Raw genomic sequence first — 16,507 nt, 5'->3', positions numbered from 1 at the left:
GTTTTATTATATCTAGATATTCCACTGTTAGGTTCTTAGCTTATGTATGATTCATGATGACAATGTTTTTATGTAAATGATGTGTTTTGTTCTTGATTAAGAGCGTCTGCTAGATGCCTAAATTGTAAATTGACGAGAAATGTTCGCCGACTACTTTTTTTCACTAACAAAAACGTAGCTATGATAATTGACAATTTTGTAAATTATCATAGCTGTCAAATCAACTGTCAAATCAACTGTCAAATCAGTCAAATCCCATTTTGCCTTCAAAGGCAAAGACTTGTCGGCCTTTTATTTATTCTTCTTCTTTTCACAGCAGAATCACACGCGCGCGCGCGCGCGCGCGCGCACGCACGCACGCACGCACGCACGCACGCACGCACGCACGCACGCACGCACGCACGCACGCACGCACACACACACACACACACACACACACACACACACACACACACACACACACACACACACACACACACACACACACACACACACACACACACACACACACACACACACACACACACACACACACACACACACACGGCAGCAGAACACTAGCTGACATTGATGATCGCCCTTGTAAATAAGCCTTTAAAAACAGTTTTAACCCATTTAGACCTGAGATCAGATTATTTTCAGAAAAACCTGTTTCTACAAGCTCGTAGCGCGCCACCGAGTGGCGCGCTACGAGCTTGTAGGTCTGCTATTTTTGAAAAATCGAAGAACGACTGACATAGAAACATAGCTTTTTCAGAAAACTGTCAGGATGTAGAAGACATTTTTAGAATCTGATTAGGTCTACATGGGTTAAGCAGGGGCTGCATGCATAGGGTTAGTATGGGGCTCTATATGGTCGGAATTAGAGATGTCCCGGGTTTTATATATACTTACAGCTGAGTTCGATCCGGATGAAGTCCTTGATGCCCAGGTTTTCCAGGAAGACGCCGGAGGAGGCGGTGGTCTTGAACAGGAAGGAGATGTCTGCGCTCAGCTCTCCGTGGAACGTGGGGAAGTGGAGGTACGACGTGTCCTTGTCGAAGAACGCCGCGTTCCACAAGTTCTCTGGAAGAGGAGACACATTGAGTTCTCTGGAAGAGGAGACACATTGAGTTCTCTGGAAGAGGAGACACATTGAGTTCTCTGGAAGAGGAGACACATTGAGTTCTCTGGAAGAGGAGACACATTGAGTTCTCTGGAAGAGGAGACACATTGAGTTCTCTGGAAGAGGAGACACATTGAGTTCTCTGGAAGAGGAGACACATTGAAGGAGAACTCATGGTCTGTAAACCCATTAAGACCTGGGATGCCATCTGTGTCACGTAACCACTTTAACCCATTCAGGCCGGGAACCCCTTTTGGTGTTATACTTTAGCTATTGAAAAATAGCAGATCTACAAGCTCATAAGCGCAGCACAGAGTGCCGTGCTATGAGCTTGTTTTTTTTATTGTGAAAATGAGTGCACATCTTTGAATATATATATTCGTTCACAGCAAACATTTTTTACTTATATATCTTTGATTCTGGGGGGTCCCTGGAAGAACATATTTTCATATGAGGGTCCGCGGCCAAATACCGATAATTCCGGGGGTTCTTGACATGAATGAGCACCACTGACGTAGAAACATAGGTTTTTCAGAATTTTGTTTAGGATTTAGAAGAATATTTTCTTTTCTTATTTTTTGAATCGGCCTCGGTGGGGTTAACCCATTTTGGGCGGGAACCCCTTTTGGTGTTAGCATTATGTTATGCTTAAGCTATTGAAAAATAGCAGATCTACAAGCTCGTAGCACGCCACCGAGTGGCGCGCTACGAGCTTGTAGGTCTGCTATTTTTGAAAAATCGCCCAAGACTGACATAGAAACATAGCTTTTTCAGAAAACTGACATTTTTAGAATCTGATCTCAGGTCAAAATACTGTAGCTCCCTGGGGGGTCCATGGGGGCCAAATGCATATAATTATAAAAGAACATTAAAACACATTATTTCAAATTGTGTTACTGTAGTTCCTCTGATCCAAAATGCAACACAAACGATCGATTGATCACACAAATAAACACTGTCTGAAAATGCATGTTAATCTCAGCATAATTTGCTCACTTGTTTATGTAAAAACAAATATGTCTTTGTACATAATTAAAATGAAGATTTCTTGTGCATAATTAGCAATGATTAAACACAACAAACCTCCCGTATGACTCACACACATAATTATGTATTGAAAGTCGTGCCAGTTTCCAGAAGACTAAATTAAAAAAACATCAAATGCAACTAAGTAACATGAACGTCATGATTCAAATGATCACACATCTGTGATATATAGTTGCTTACTTTCCCCCCCTCAGTAACCTAGAACACTTTTGTGGGTGATTGGGTGATTTTCACCCGACGTTAGTGATATAGAGTACGCACGCACGCACGCACGCACGCCGCACGCACGCACGCACGCACGCACGCACGCACGCACGCACGCACGCACGCACGCACGCACGCACGGGGGGGTGACGACATTTCAAACTCGAGTCAGATGATTGCACATAATTTAAACGCCGCGCCGTAACCATGGCGTCCGGGTTCCGTAGTCATGGACTTACTGTCTCCATGGCAACTGAGGGGCCCCACCCTGTAGGCGGCTTCTGAACCTGCTCTCTGGACGTCTCCAAGGAACACAGCCCTGACCGGGAGGTCCCCCTTATGGGTCAACAGGCCTGAGTCATTAGCCCTGGAGGAGGAAGAGGAGGAGGAGGAGGAGGAGGAGGAGTATTAACAAAAATTATAATGGTGTTGATCTGGAGAAGCAAGCATATAGATGTTCCGGCAAGTCTAACGTCTCCGTCATGTGGTCTTTTCAGTGGTTTATGATAGGTTGTGCTCTTCGCCAACTTATGAATGGTTCTAGGTTGCCAAGCAACGGATACAAACGGACATTTCGCTTTCCGTCCGAAACCACGTGATCAGATCCTGAAAAATGCTTTTATCTCCGATTATTTTTGCCCAGATTGCGTTTTTTTTGGTCAAAACAAGCTTCCTTCAACGGACCATAACCCACTAACCGAGACAAGACTGAAGACACTGAACAATTAAAGGACCTATAACATAAAATTCTACTTTTTCTATTTCTTTTGTGTTTTTGGAGCTCCCATATGTGTTTTCTATCCCCACAAATAACCAATTTTGAACAATCAGGCTTTCATATCATATGGGTGCTTTAATGGAAATTGCTCTCAGGAACAGCTCGACTGATTTTGGCCTCATCGTGATGTCATCAATGTCACCCTACTTTGTATAATTCCACCTCTTCTTCAGTCTTCAGTTCCAAATTTGCATTTCCACTTTGTTTACAATGTCCGCCATTGTTGATTTTCCAAGCTGGCATGGAATGGAAACAAGCCTGGTTTTATCTAGCATCAGTATTATAATGACTCAAATATTAAATAATCTGCATATCAGCACCCCCGCCACCTCAGGACATTGTGGTACTGCAGCTAAAACTGCTTTCAAAGTCCAGAAAGAAAATACAAGGACTGGTTATATCAGAGTGGTGATTGAAGCTCAAACATTAGAATTAAGTTTGAGGGACATAGACAATATGATATTAAATATTAAAAACAGTTTTAAAATGCATGTTATTTGCGCTTTAATTTTGGAAGGCATTCCAAATGAGAAAGTTAGATAAATCAATATATGTATTAAAAATATCCCACTCATCAAGTTTATTCTAAGGTAAAAAATGATAATGTATACCACACACTCTGTGTAAAACAGAGGTGAAAGTAGGCCGCTACGGTCCAGTACCGCTGAAGAACTGATTGAAAGGACAGCAGCAGACTGTGGTCACGTCTTATACATTCTTCTAAATAGCATCTGAAATTGTTCCACGCTTTGAGGGAGGAATTTGCCATCCTGCAGCAATGCCTTTCCAAAACGCTTTCGTTTCTGACAAATTAGACTATACCTTCTGCTGAAGTCTGACCGTGCTGCAAAATGAAAGTCATGCGGAAAGTAAAATGACAGACTATAGCTCTATACAAGTCGTGATGTTTTTATTATGCAATTTTTTTACAACAATAGATCAAATTATATAGTCTACTGGAATGTTCATGAACCCAGAAATGGTGGTTAGTAGGCCTATAAACTTTTATGATTCAAATGTCATCTATATAATAGGCTTAGAAAATGAGATTAAGCTTGGTTGCTAAAAGTTGCATGTTGAGCTATTTGAGTTATTAGCATAATATGTGACCATACCCATTAATTAACATCCTGTATAAGGCAAAAACATCACAATGTCGTCATGCTTTATGTAGCATGTGACGTGTCAAACTAGGGGGTTTTCATGATGCTGAATCCATTCCAAGCATTAGTTTTGCAAAAAAAACACTCCTTGGGCTAAAAATTGCCGTCTTGACAAATGTGATGAGGTCAGCATATTTGGGCACCCTTTTTGCAAAATAATATATGTTAATGACGTTTAGAAGATTTAGAACACTTTCCTGGGGGTCTTTATGTGTGTAATATGTGGTTTTAGATATTTTAGATTTTAGCAGTGAGCCCAGTGTCTCTGATGTCATGGACACTGGGCTCACTTCCTTCCTGGACTACAATTCCCATAATACTTTGGTGCACTGCTCCTCCTTGTGGATAGGGGGAGGGCTGTCTTAGTGAGACAACATGTAGTCCAGGAAGTAAGTGAGCCCAGTGTCCATGACATCAGAGACACTGGGCTCACTGCTAACATCTAAAATATCTAAAACCACATATTACACACATAAAGAAGGACAGGAAAGTGTTCTAAATCTTCTAAACCTCATTAACATATATATTTTAGCAAAAAGGGCGTAGTTTCCCTTTAAGTAAACCTTTACACATACATTTATATATTGCATTATTGATACTTTTACTGAAGTAAAGGCATTTTTCTAGGGATGCACCGAAAGGGAAATTCTTGGCCGAAACCGAAAACCGAATATAGGAAACAGTTGGCCGAAACCGAATACCGAATATCCGAATATGATTAATATTATATATATTTTTTCCTACCATTGCTGTCATGGCCGTACCTTAAAGCTACCTGATTTATGGCAAAAGACATGATTATGGCAAAACTTAACTTAAATAATAATCACTATTATGGGGTCAATAAAACATTTATTCAGCTCTTTTGAATGCATTAATTGCATACACTATTCGGTGATATATTTTCTGCCTATTCGGGCCGAAACTGAATAGGCCGAAAATGCATTTTTAGCCATATTCTGCCGAATATTTTCTGCGGCCGAATATTCGGTGCATCACTACATTTCCCCCCCCCACCACTGTATACAGGTACCATTGGTTGCGGTCGGCATCACAGTTGCAGTAGTGTCTCGGGTCCAGACAGCTGCCCTGCGGGCCACAGGCACACTGCCGGCTGCCTGGCGCCGCCCCGGCCCAGTACGTCTGGAGCTGGCCTTCACCCGGACCCCCGAGCCACCAGCTGAACGGAGACCCCTCTGAGGACACAGTACGGTTAATGTAGGACCCCCACCACGCCACCAGGTGGACGGAGACCCCTCTGAGGACACAGTACAGTTAATGTAGGACCCCCACCACGCCACCAGGTGGACGGAGACCCCTCTGAGGACACAGTACAGTTAATGTAGGACCCCCACCACGCCACCAGCTGAACGGAGACCCCTCTGAGGACACAGTACAGTTAATGTAGGACCCTGTGACCGACTAGTCACCACCCAGGGCAAGGAAGGACACAACACAGGGCAGCTTCCTTAAAACCAATTTTGGTGTTAGCATTATGTTATGCTTTAGCTATTGAAAAATAGCAGATCTACAAGCTCATGTAGGTCTGCTATTTTTGAAAAATAGAACGACTGACATAGAAACATAGCTTTTTCAGAAAACTGTCAGGATTTAGAAGACCTTTTTAGAATCTGATCTCAGGTCAAAATGGGTTAAGTTTGTAGCTTTATTCCTCCAAGTCAAGGGAATAACAATTTGAAAGCATCGCAATATTAGTTTACACAGGAGAGCAGATAGCTCTCCACTGAGTGTTTGTGGAGATGACTGATTGTCTCCACCAGGCCGAAGGCATGGGGAGAGAGTATGTTTTGCACTCCGTCCGTGTGTGTGTCCGTCCGTCCGTGTGTGTGTCCGTCCGTGTGTCCTTCCGTCCGTCCGTTACCAGCTAATCTCCGGCACCGTTAACCCGGTCGATGCCAAACTTTGCACACACACTCCCTGGATGCCAACGATGAACCTCTGCCCCGCATTTTCCAGAACGGCCTGTTATAGCGCCACCATGAGGCAGCTTTTCACATTTGTTACCTAAAACTGCACCCATCTGCGTGAAACGTTGCATGCACACTCCCTAGAGGCCAAGGACAAACCTTTGACCTGTATTTTCCGCATCTGCCTTTTATAGCGCCACCAGGAGGCCGACTTTTGTAAAACACATTTTTTGATATTACTTCTCCAGATTCTGTCCAAAAATCTCACAAATCGTTACACAGTATCTCTATGGTCATGTGCTCAAGTCGGATCTGTCCGATATTTCATATTCCATCCTAATTGGCTATAATTGGCTTTCACAGTTTGCAAGATTGCCCCGTTTTGAACAAAAGCCTCAAATCATGAACACAGCATGCAATTTACGTGAAATCTTTCACACATTTTCTTACTAGGCTGAGGAATATATCACACCCTTTTCACATTGGCCTGTTATAGCGCCACCAACAGGTTGATTTTTGCAAAACACATTTTTGGAACAAAATGCCTCAAATCATCCAATTGCCATCAAAGGCAAACATGTTTATATTACTCCTAAACATTTTGCCAAACATCTCACACAGTCCTATCTTCCTGGTGGAGACCTGTGCCCAGAAGGGCACTTTTTCTAGTTTATCCTGTTGTGCCTTTGATCAAGTCCATGATGCACAACAGGTGCGCAGCCACACCCAGCTCTGAGTCCAGTTCTAGTTTGACTCAGGCCAGGTGTGACTGCTTAAATCAGTCATCCTCCACCTCACAGACCCCCACCACGCCACCAGCTGAACCCTGGAGACCCCTCTGAAGACACAGTACAGTTTACACAGTGTAAATGGTAAATTATGGTGCATTTAAGCGCTTAAATCCCAAGGCACTTTACATAGATTGCACATTACATTCACCCATTCTCTCACACACACACACACGCACACGCACACGCACACGCACACACACTATGTTCGAGTGGGCTTCATGCACCTCTATAAACGGACGATTTACCTGGCGTATTGAGGAGACGTGACTGCTTGCAGTGATAGGTCAGTTCCTGTTGGCAGTGCTCCGATTGGTCGATGACGGCGGCCAGCTGCTCCTCATTGGCCGGGTAGTCAAAGTGGGCGGAGTGACCGCCGTGGGGGGAGGGTGGCACTCTGGTCAGGTCTGTGTTGTTGTGCTGAAGCAGCGTCCATGTCTGCTCCTCTGATTGGTGGACAGATCGACGCATACATCTTTAACCCATTTTGACCTGAGATCAGATTCTAAAAATGTCTTCTACATCCTGACAGTTTTCTGAAAAAGCTATGTTTCTATGTCAGTCGTTCTTCGATTTTTCAAAAATAGCAGACCTACAAGCTCGTTTTGAAATGTCTATGGGAAAAATGCATTGGGAACTATTTCCTGGGCCTGGCGTCGACATGAAAGGGGGCGGGACTGCGACGCTCTATAGAGTGGTGTGTTTATCAGTGTTGATTTTGTCGACTAAAACTATGATGAAACATGTTTGTCGAGTGCCTTATTTCGCTGACGAAAAATGAAATCAAAACTATGCTGTGCTGACAAAAATGATGGCTAAATATACTGACAATTTTGTCAACAAATTCAAACTAGACTAAATGTTAGTGAGGGACTAGTGGAGAAGATTCAGTAGAACTAAAAGACAAGTCATTTTTGTATGCTTGGTTGTGTGCGGATGACACTCTCCGAAAATACAAAGTAACCTAACACTAAAACATCTCATCTCAGAGGATAACAGATTTCACTATGACTAAACTAAATCCCATTCTGCATGCGTGTGTGCGTGCGACGTGTGTGTGACGTGCATGCATGCATGAGTGTGTATACAGACAGTATTTCTACACGTGTGCGTGCCAGACGGTGTGTTAATTATACTGTACCTGTCATGTTACAGTAGACGAGCTGAGGTGGGAGCTCTCCGCTGCCGTCCACATCGATGTGATAAAGTCCCGACGCGTTGCCGCGGTGCTTGTAGGCCTCGCAGGACTGCTCGTATGTCGCTGAGGACGAGAAGAAAACCTCATTCTACACCATGGAGAGGAGCCATTATATTCCCACTCTCACTCCAGAGGGCCACATTGCATATTACTGTCGTAGTAAAAATAGGCGATGTATATACAAGCTCAAAACGTGTCGCACTGCGACACGTTTTGAGCTTGTAGATCGCCTATTTTTGCTATTATTTGAATTGAAATCCTGAATTATTTTTTGCTATTTTTCAATTGGAATCCTGAAAAGTAACATTTGTATTTAATTTCAAATGCCTTTAATTATGGTTGTTAACTTTATAAACAAAATACAAATACATAGGACATCAAAAAGACAATAACATCATTTTTTAATACTACTCATCAAGCTACAAATTTAGACTGAAGTAATTATAGCGCGTCAAGTTTGCAAATCAATAATATAATCAGTATTATGATATTAACCTGCGGGACACATTAAAGGACCACATCACCACTTTTCAACCTATCTTCATATAATAGGTCCTCACTAATAATCATGAATAAATGGCGCAATTTTTTTCCTACTCAGTCTGTGTCTCATAGGAGGGCTGTGGGCAGTTCAGAAACCGTCCTCCAGTGACATCATCGATGGGGAATACAAGCTAATAGAAACTGCAGCCTTTCTAGTCCTGAAAAGTTGCAATGCGAAAATGGAAGCCATCGTTCTCACGATAATGAGAATCTAAAATTTTTTTATAAAACAATCTTGTTAAAAAAAAATCTGCCTAATGATGATGTCACTGGAGGACGGTTTCTAAACTGCCCACAGCCCTCCTATGAGACACAGACTGAGTAGAAAACAATTGTGCCATTTTATCATGATTATTAGTGAGGACCTATTATATGAAGATAGGTTGAAAAGTGGTGAAGTGGTCCTTTAAGTGAAGGTGAGGGCCGCATGTGGCCCCCGGGCCGTCAGTTTATATTATATACTGCTGCTGTCAACATGGAACACCCTGTGTGTGGCATTTTGCTTATGACATGCATGGGTCTTTTTAGGTCAAGGACCCCTTAGCTCAGTGGATCCCAAACCTTTTCATGTCAAGGACCCCCAAATTGACAGCCCGCGGACCTCCATTTGAAAAGATATGCCAGGGACCCCCCATGAGAGAAGAGTTTTTACGGCTCTAGCAGTGATTCTCAACCCGTTTAATTTCAGGACCCCCTGTTTGACATGCATTAGTAGTATATGGATCCCTAAATAATGGCATTTTTATCTCTGGGACTCCAATTTATATTGTAAAATCAATGATAATTTAACTCTGAGAGTGTACAATTTGTACAATTTGTATTCAAATCAACAACCCTGTTTCATCCATAAATCTATTATCGCTCCCTACCATCTTCGTAACCATCAGACCAGGAGAGATAACAGGCGAACGTTGATCGACATAACAATTATTCTACAGTACATTCTCTAATTGTGTATACTTCTTGTAAATTAACAAAAGTAATGCAGATGTTTAAAAATAATTTAACACTAAAATGAACACTTTCAAGAGTTAAAGAGCTATAAAAGGGTCCATTTGGTTACCAACTCTCCATCATTTAGCCTGGGACCACCTGGAACCCCCTCAAGGACCACTGGTGGTCCCCGGACCACTGGTTGAGAACCACTGAGCGAGAGATGCCTGTGGTCGTTGGCAGAACTCTACCGTATGTCACCGACCTGAGTGCTGTGACCTGTGACCTGAGTGCTATGTGTCACGAATATTAAAGCTTATCAATCACTACCTTGAATGACTCCTCTGCCTCCCTCATCAATAGAGGGTATGCGCTAGCTCTGGTCCATAGCCTTCTACTGCTTCTACGATTCTGCCCTGCAGTATAAGGCTATGGGACTTTTGTTTTAAATCTCAAATCGAAATCAGACCAGCCTCTCCTCTTTAGTGGAAATCTCACGAACGTTTGACCTATACTCACCAATACAAAGACGGGTTGTGTCATTAGAAAGCCTACTTTCCTTAGTGGACGCACTCTAAGCCCCCCACCACACGTATAAACGGTACTTTTTGGCCAAAAGGGATTTTGTTTCCACCGGAAAAAAAATACTTTTAGTTACTCTACCGATATTGCCCAGAGAACTGCCTCATAGAGAATATTTTTCCTCCGGTGAAAAAAAAATCCCTTTCTTGCCAAAAAGTACCGTTTATACGTGTGGTGGGGGGCTCAGAGTGCGTCCACTAAGGAAAGTAGGCTTTCTAATGACACAACCCGCCTTTGTTTTGGTGAGTAGCAAAAACGTTCTTTTAAAATACGCTAAAGAGGAGAGGCTGGTCTGATTTCGATTTGAGATTTAAAACCGAAAGTCCCATAGCCTTATACTGCAGGGCAGAATCGTAGAAGCGGTAGAAGGCTATGGACCAGAGCTAGGTATGCGCATGCATAAAGTGAATGGCAAATCGAGTGGCAAACTGAGTGACAAAGTGAATTTAATGTTGATTAAAGTCATTTAATGCAATCAAATATGACTTTTCTGTTTGGATGTATGGGCTGTCAAGGCCAGAAAGTCGTTTTTTGCCACTCAGTAGGCATTCCCGCATAACTTCTTAGTATATGATGATGTCCCTCTACCCTCTATTACTGATTGATCAAGCATTCCACGACAAAAGCACCTTTGTTTTTTCCCCACATTCACTTTTTGCAATAGCCCGTATAATGGCTGGCTGGCTGGCTGGCTGGCTGACTGACTGACTGACTGACTGACTGACTGACTGACTGACTGACTGACTGCAGGGATGGATTAACCCCCACGAGGGCCCCTGGGCCGGTAATCTTTGCAGGGCCCCCATAGCGTGCATGCGTGCGACATTTTTATGTTTGTCAGTGTTTTTATCACCTTTTTGACCTACATTTTACAAAATAAATGGCCAATGAAGGGCCTCAGGAGCCCATTTCAGTGTGTCAAACCTAGTACCTGACGGTCCAATTTCCCTGAAGGGCCCCTGAGAGCCAAGGGCCCCTGGGCCACGGCCCCACTGGCCCAATGGCTAATTTGTCCCTGACTGGCTGGCTGGCTGGCTGGCTGGCTGACTGACTGACTGACTGACTGACTGACTGACTGACTGACTGACTGACTGACTCTTTTGTTGAAACAAACACGCTTTCCTGGCATTCAGTCCCTCAATGTCTTACAAATAGTAAGACATTGAGCTGTGCTGCTTTCCCAGCAGCACAGCAAGCATCTCCATTATCTCACAGCCGGCAATGTGCAATTTCACATTTTCATTCAAATCAACAACCCTGTTTCATCCATAAATCTATTACAGCTCCCTAACATCTTCATGATGATTGATGGTGAGTGATCCGTTCTGTTATTGTTGCTCAATTGGTGCAGTTCTTCTTTTATAAATTATTTTTTATTTCAAGGCCTTTGTTTAGAAAGAAAGTTCCCTCCTATATACAGGTTTGTTTTAAAAACGCCATTGACAATAAAGATAATTTAATGTTTGTTTTACATCATCATGTTGTAAGATGATGAGAGCGCCCCTCACTTCACACGGGTGTGATTTTTATCATACATGTCATTTCACCCGTCAGGCCTTCATGGCCCTCCCTGTCTCGGATTTATTTTTATTTCATTTCTGTTGACACAGTGATGACGTACGCCTGTCACTCCACTGTTTAGTGTGCGTTTAGAGATGTTTTGAAGCAGTTGTGTGAGTGTTTTCTCCCCCCCACGCCCGCCCACCTCCATGTCCTTGCTTACATTATAACCTTAGAGTGCCTTAATTGCTTCCCAGACCAAAAACAGGCCCGTGGGTTGTGAGTGCTGCATGCTGAGCTTACAGCGATGGCAGGTGTTGTGAGTACATGGTGAGCTTACAGCAATGGCAGTTCAGACAGACAACTCTTATAATTAATTTATATATGAATATATATTTATGGAGCATAATTGAGCATATATGAAGCAAAGATTGGCGTCAGGGCACTGTCCCTCTTCATTACCTGTAACATTAACATTCTAGTAAAGTTATAAGCCAAATAGAATTACAGGGAATTAATTAAGACCCCCGGGGGGATCTAGAAACAGCACCTACTGGGGAGGTGGTGGGATTTGCATGAGAAGCAGGTTAAACAGCAAGTGAGGCAGCCGCGACGCACGTCCGCACAGCAGGAGAGAAGCCAGGAATGAACAGGTATAGGCAGAGAAGTTTAACTATAGCCGCCCTGATCAGGCAAAGAGTGCATGTGACTATAGTCACCTGATCAGGTAGGTGTGTTCTCTTGAGTTGTGTGTCTGAGCTACGCAGGCTGCATCATGTGTTGTGACTTGTGAGTTAGGGTATTCACTTCTAGTCATTTTTACTAGTTGACTAGTTGCCTAGTTTACTAGTCGACTAGTCGACTAGTTGTTTAACTACCTATTATGTAAAAAATGAAATAAATTTAAATTCTTGAGATAAGGGACAAAACCTTTTTCAAATCAGATTTTATTTTATTTTAAGAACCATTAAAATGAAATGGATGTATTTGTAGACACAGGTCTCAACTACCAATCTTGAGAAGGAACAGGTTTTTCGCATAACATTTATTTCTAAAATGGGACATTTATGCACTTTATAACTGATTTATGTCAACTCTGTCAGACACACTAAAATCCCTTTTATTTTAATTTGATAATTTCAACAATACTATAAAGTCCTCAGTTATCTTATAATGGCTTTTAGTAGTCAAGTTAAGTAATACAATTAATTTAATATTGTTTTATTCCAATATCACACTATTATGAAATATCCCATTTCTCAAATCCTTCATTTTCAACCTTTACTTTCAATATTATAACATAAAAACCATGTTAAAAAAAATAAAAAGCATCATTAAGTAGTATTTCAGTTGGTGTTTCAATACATAAGCACACAATATTTGACATTGAATCATCTATTTCTTTGGAAATTAACAAAAACATCATGTGACCAACGTCTGATGGAGTTGACGGACATCTGACGGAGTTGACAAGTTGAACTGATTTAGGTTCTAGACCACCTAGGATCTTGATTCTGGTAACTAATCCCACATTTTCAAGGATGAGGAATACAGTGGTACTATTTAGATTTGCCCTGTGACCATGGCAGCCATTTTTCAAAATGGCCGCCACCTGCTGTTACTTTACAATAACTCAAGTTCTACACCACCTAGGATCTTGATTCTGTTGACTAATCATACATTTTCAAGGATGTGGGATACATTGGTACTATTTAGATTTGTCCTGTGACCATGGTAGACATTGTGGAATCTGAGAATCCATAAAGATACGACAACATTTTTCAAAATGGCCGCCAACTTTCTGTTATTTCCCAATAACTCAAGTTCTACACCACCTAGGATCTTGATTCTGGTGACTAATACTACATTGTCAAGGATGAGGAATACAGTAGTACTATTTAGATATATCCTGTGACAATGGCAGCCATTTTCAAAAATGGCGGACCTGCTATTATTTTACCAATTAGTCAGGGAATATTATCAGAATGTCAAATCTGGGAATACATTTCTTACCAAGAATTTTCTTGTTTGTAAAGGTGTCTACTAACATATCCCACATTGGTTTCTATTGAACCACCCTAGGGGGATTTTTGACAGCTGCTGAAAGTTGGGTACCATCAACAACCAATATAAGGCTAAATGTTCTAATTTTCATTATGCTTTAAGTAGCATGTGGCATGTCAAACGAGGGGGTTTTTCATGATTCTGAATCCATTCCAAGCATTAGTTTTGCACGAAAAACAGTCCTTGGGCTAAAAACGGCCATAGCCATCATCACAGATGTGATGAGGTAATAATAATAATAATACATTTTATTTATATAGCGCCTTTCAGGTCACCCAAGGTCGCCTAACAAAACAGAAAAGAAATACAATATAATAAAGTTTAAAATAAACACAAAGGCCTGCAGCAGACCTTTACTCAAGGTGAGCATAGGCTTGTCTGAATAGGTGAGTTTTGAGGTGGGATTTGAAGGTGGGGAGTGAGTCCATGTTTCGAATGTCAGGGGGAAGGCTGTTCCAGAGGCGAGGGGCAGAGCGGCTGAAAGCTCTACCCCCCATGGTGAACAAACGAGCTGGGGGAACAATGAGGTTGGTGGAGGAGGCAGACCTGAGTGCCCGGGTGGGAGTGTTGATATGGATGAGATCAGACAGGTATGGGGGGGAGAGGTTATGGATGGCATTGAATGTGTTGAGGAGGATCTTGAAGTCTATGCGGTATTTGATGGGTAGCCAGTGGAGTTGGTGCAGAACGGGGGTGATGTGGGAGATGGCAGGGGTTTTGGTGATGATGCGGGCTGCAGCGTTCTGGACCAGTTGGATTTTATGGAGGAGTTTGTGGGGGAGACCGAAGAGAAGGGAGTTACAGTAATCGAGGCGGGAGGCGACCAGAGAATGGACTAGGATGGCAGTGTTGTTGGAGGTGAGTGAAGGGCGGAGGCGGTTGATGTTGCGAAGGTGAAAGTAGGCTGACCGGATGGTGTTATTGATGTGGGTATGAAATGATAGGGTGCTGTCGAGGACGACACCCAGACTCTTGACCTGGGGGGAAGGGGAAACCGAGGAGTTGTCTATGGTGAGTGTAAAACTGGGCTGCTTGGTGAGTGAGGATTTGGTGCCAATGAGGGTTAACTCGGTTTTATTGCCATTTAGTTTGAGGAGGGATGAGGTGAACCAGTCTTTAATTTCGTGAAGACAGGCACAGAGGGAGGGTGGTGGGAGGGTGGAGGTAGGTGTGGAGGAGACATAGAGCTGGGTGTCGTCCGCGTAACAGTGGAAATTGATGTTGTGTTTGCGGAATATTGCGCCAAGTGGGAGGAGGTATATTATGAATAATATGGGGCCAAGGACAGAGCCCTGGGGAACACCAGAGGAGAGGGGAGAGGAGTGGGATATGAAAGATTTTAGCTGAATAAACTGAGTACGGTCGGAGAGATAGGAGTGGAACCAGTGTAGGGGTGTGTCGGATATGCCAATGGAGGCTAGACGGTCGAGGAGGATGGAATGTGAGATGGTGTCAAAGGCTGCGGTCATGTCGAGAAGGATGAGAATTGATAACTGTCCAGAGTCGGCTGCTAACAGGAGGTCATTGGTGATTTTTATTAGGGCTGTTTCTGTACTGTGGTGGGGGCGGAAACCGGACTGAAACTGTTCAAATAGGTTGTTGTTGGAGAGGTGGGCCTGTAACTGAGTTGCAACAACCTTTTCCAGGATTTTTGCTAAAAATGGTAAGTTGGAGATGGGGCGGAGATTACTGAAGTTGTTGGGGTCTAAACCAGGTTTCTTTAATAAGGGCGTAACAGAGGCAGTTTTCAGTGGAGATGGGATGGAACCAGATGTGAGAGAGGCGTGAATAATGGCTGTTATCAGAGGGAGTAGAGAGGGAAGGGAGGCTATAACGAGGGGGGATGGCAGGGGGTCAAGTTGGCAGGTCGTAGGTTTGGAAGTCCGGATGAGTTTGGATAGGTCTGAGGGAGAGGGGAGTTGGAGAGAGGTGCAGAGACTGGGGGATTAGGAACAAAGGGAGGAGGACAACCGGACGTGAGGGGGGCTAGTTGATGGTGAATGGTGGATATTTTGGCGTTGAAGAATGACATTATGGAGTTGCAGTGGTCTGTGGAGTAGAAGTGTGGGGGGAGGGAGTCAGGGGGGCGGAGGGAGTTGTTAACCACCGAAAACAGAGCCCGGGTGTTCCCGGCACCGGCAGAGATTTTGTCTGCAAAATATTGGGTTTTGGCTGAGGAGATGGCATTTTTATATTGGAGGATGTGGGCATGGTGCATTTGTTTGTGTACAGTGAGGCCGGTTTTGGTGTACAGTCGCTCAAGCTGACGGCCTTTGGCCTTCAGCTGCCGCAGGTGGGGGGAGAACCAGGGGGCAGAGTGGCGAAATGAGGTGTTCCGGGTTTTGAGGGGGGCAAGTGTATTTAGCAGGGATTGGAGGCCATCATTGTAAATATTGACTAACTGATCTGGGGTGCATGAGGGGGTGATGGTGGGGAGATTTTCAATGCCTGTTATGAAGTCGTCAGGGTTTATGTTTTTGATGTTACGGAGGGTTATGGTACGAGATTGTTTGGTTTTGGACAAGATGAGACTGAGGTTAAATGAAATGAGTTTGTGGTCAGTGAAAGTGGAAGGGAGGTCGGAAGCAGAGAAATTGAGAGGAGTGATACCAGAGCAGCAGACTATGTCCAATGTATGCCCTTTACAGTGTGTGGGGAAATTGATAAATTGTTT

At 43.3% G+C, this 16,507-nt stretch overlaps 1 pseudogene across 1 annotated transcript in view; it reads right to left on the bottom strand.

Moving 5' to 3' along the window:
- Window positions 1–16,507, bottom strand: part of LOC306927573 (contactin-associated protein-like 4) — a 233,051-nt pseudogene that overhangs the window by 73,412 nt on the left and 143,132 nt on the right. The window contains exons 13-17 of the transcript in view: window positions 8,155–8,274; window positions 7,262–7,459; window positions 5,331–5,493; window positions 2,596–2,723; window positions 895–1,065 (exon numbers count right to left, since the gene is read on the bottom strand). The product of the transcript in view is annotated as a contactin-associated protein-like 4 (transcript). The remainder of the gene's footprint in view (window positions 1–894; window positions 1,066–2,595; window positions 2,724–5,330; window positions 5,494–7,261; window positions 7,460–8,154; window positions 8,275–16,507) is intronic.

Source organism: Electrona antarctica, assembly GCF_951216825.1.
Source record: "Electrona antarctica genome assembly, chromosome: 1".
NCBI classification, from domain to species: Eukaryota; Metazoa; Chordata; class Actinopteri; order Myctophiformes; family Myctophidae; genus Electrona; species Electrona antarctica.
The sequence above is the reverse complement of the archived record's forward strand: the minus strand, read 5'-3'. Positions and strand labels throughout refer to the sequence as shown.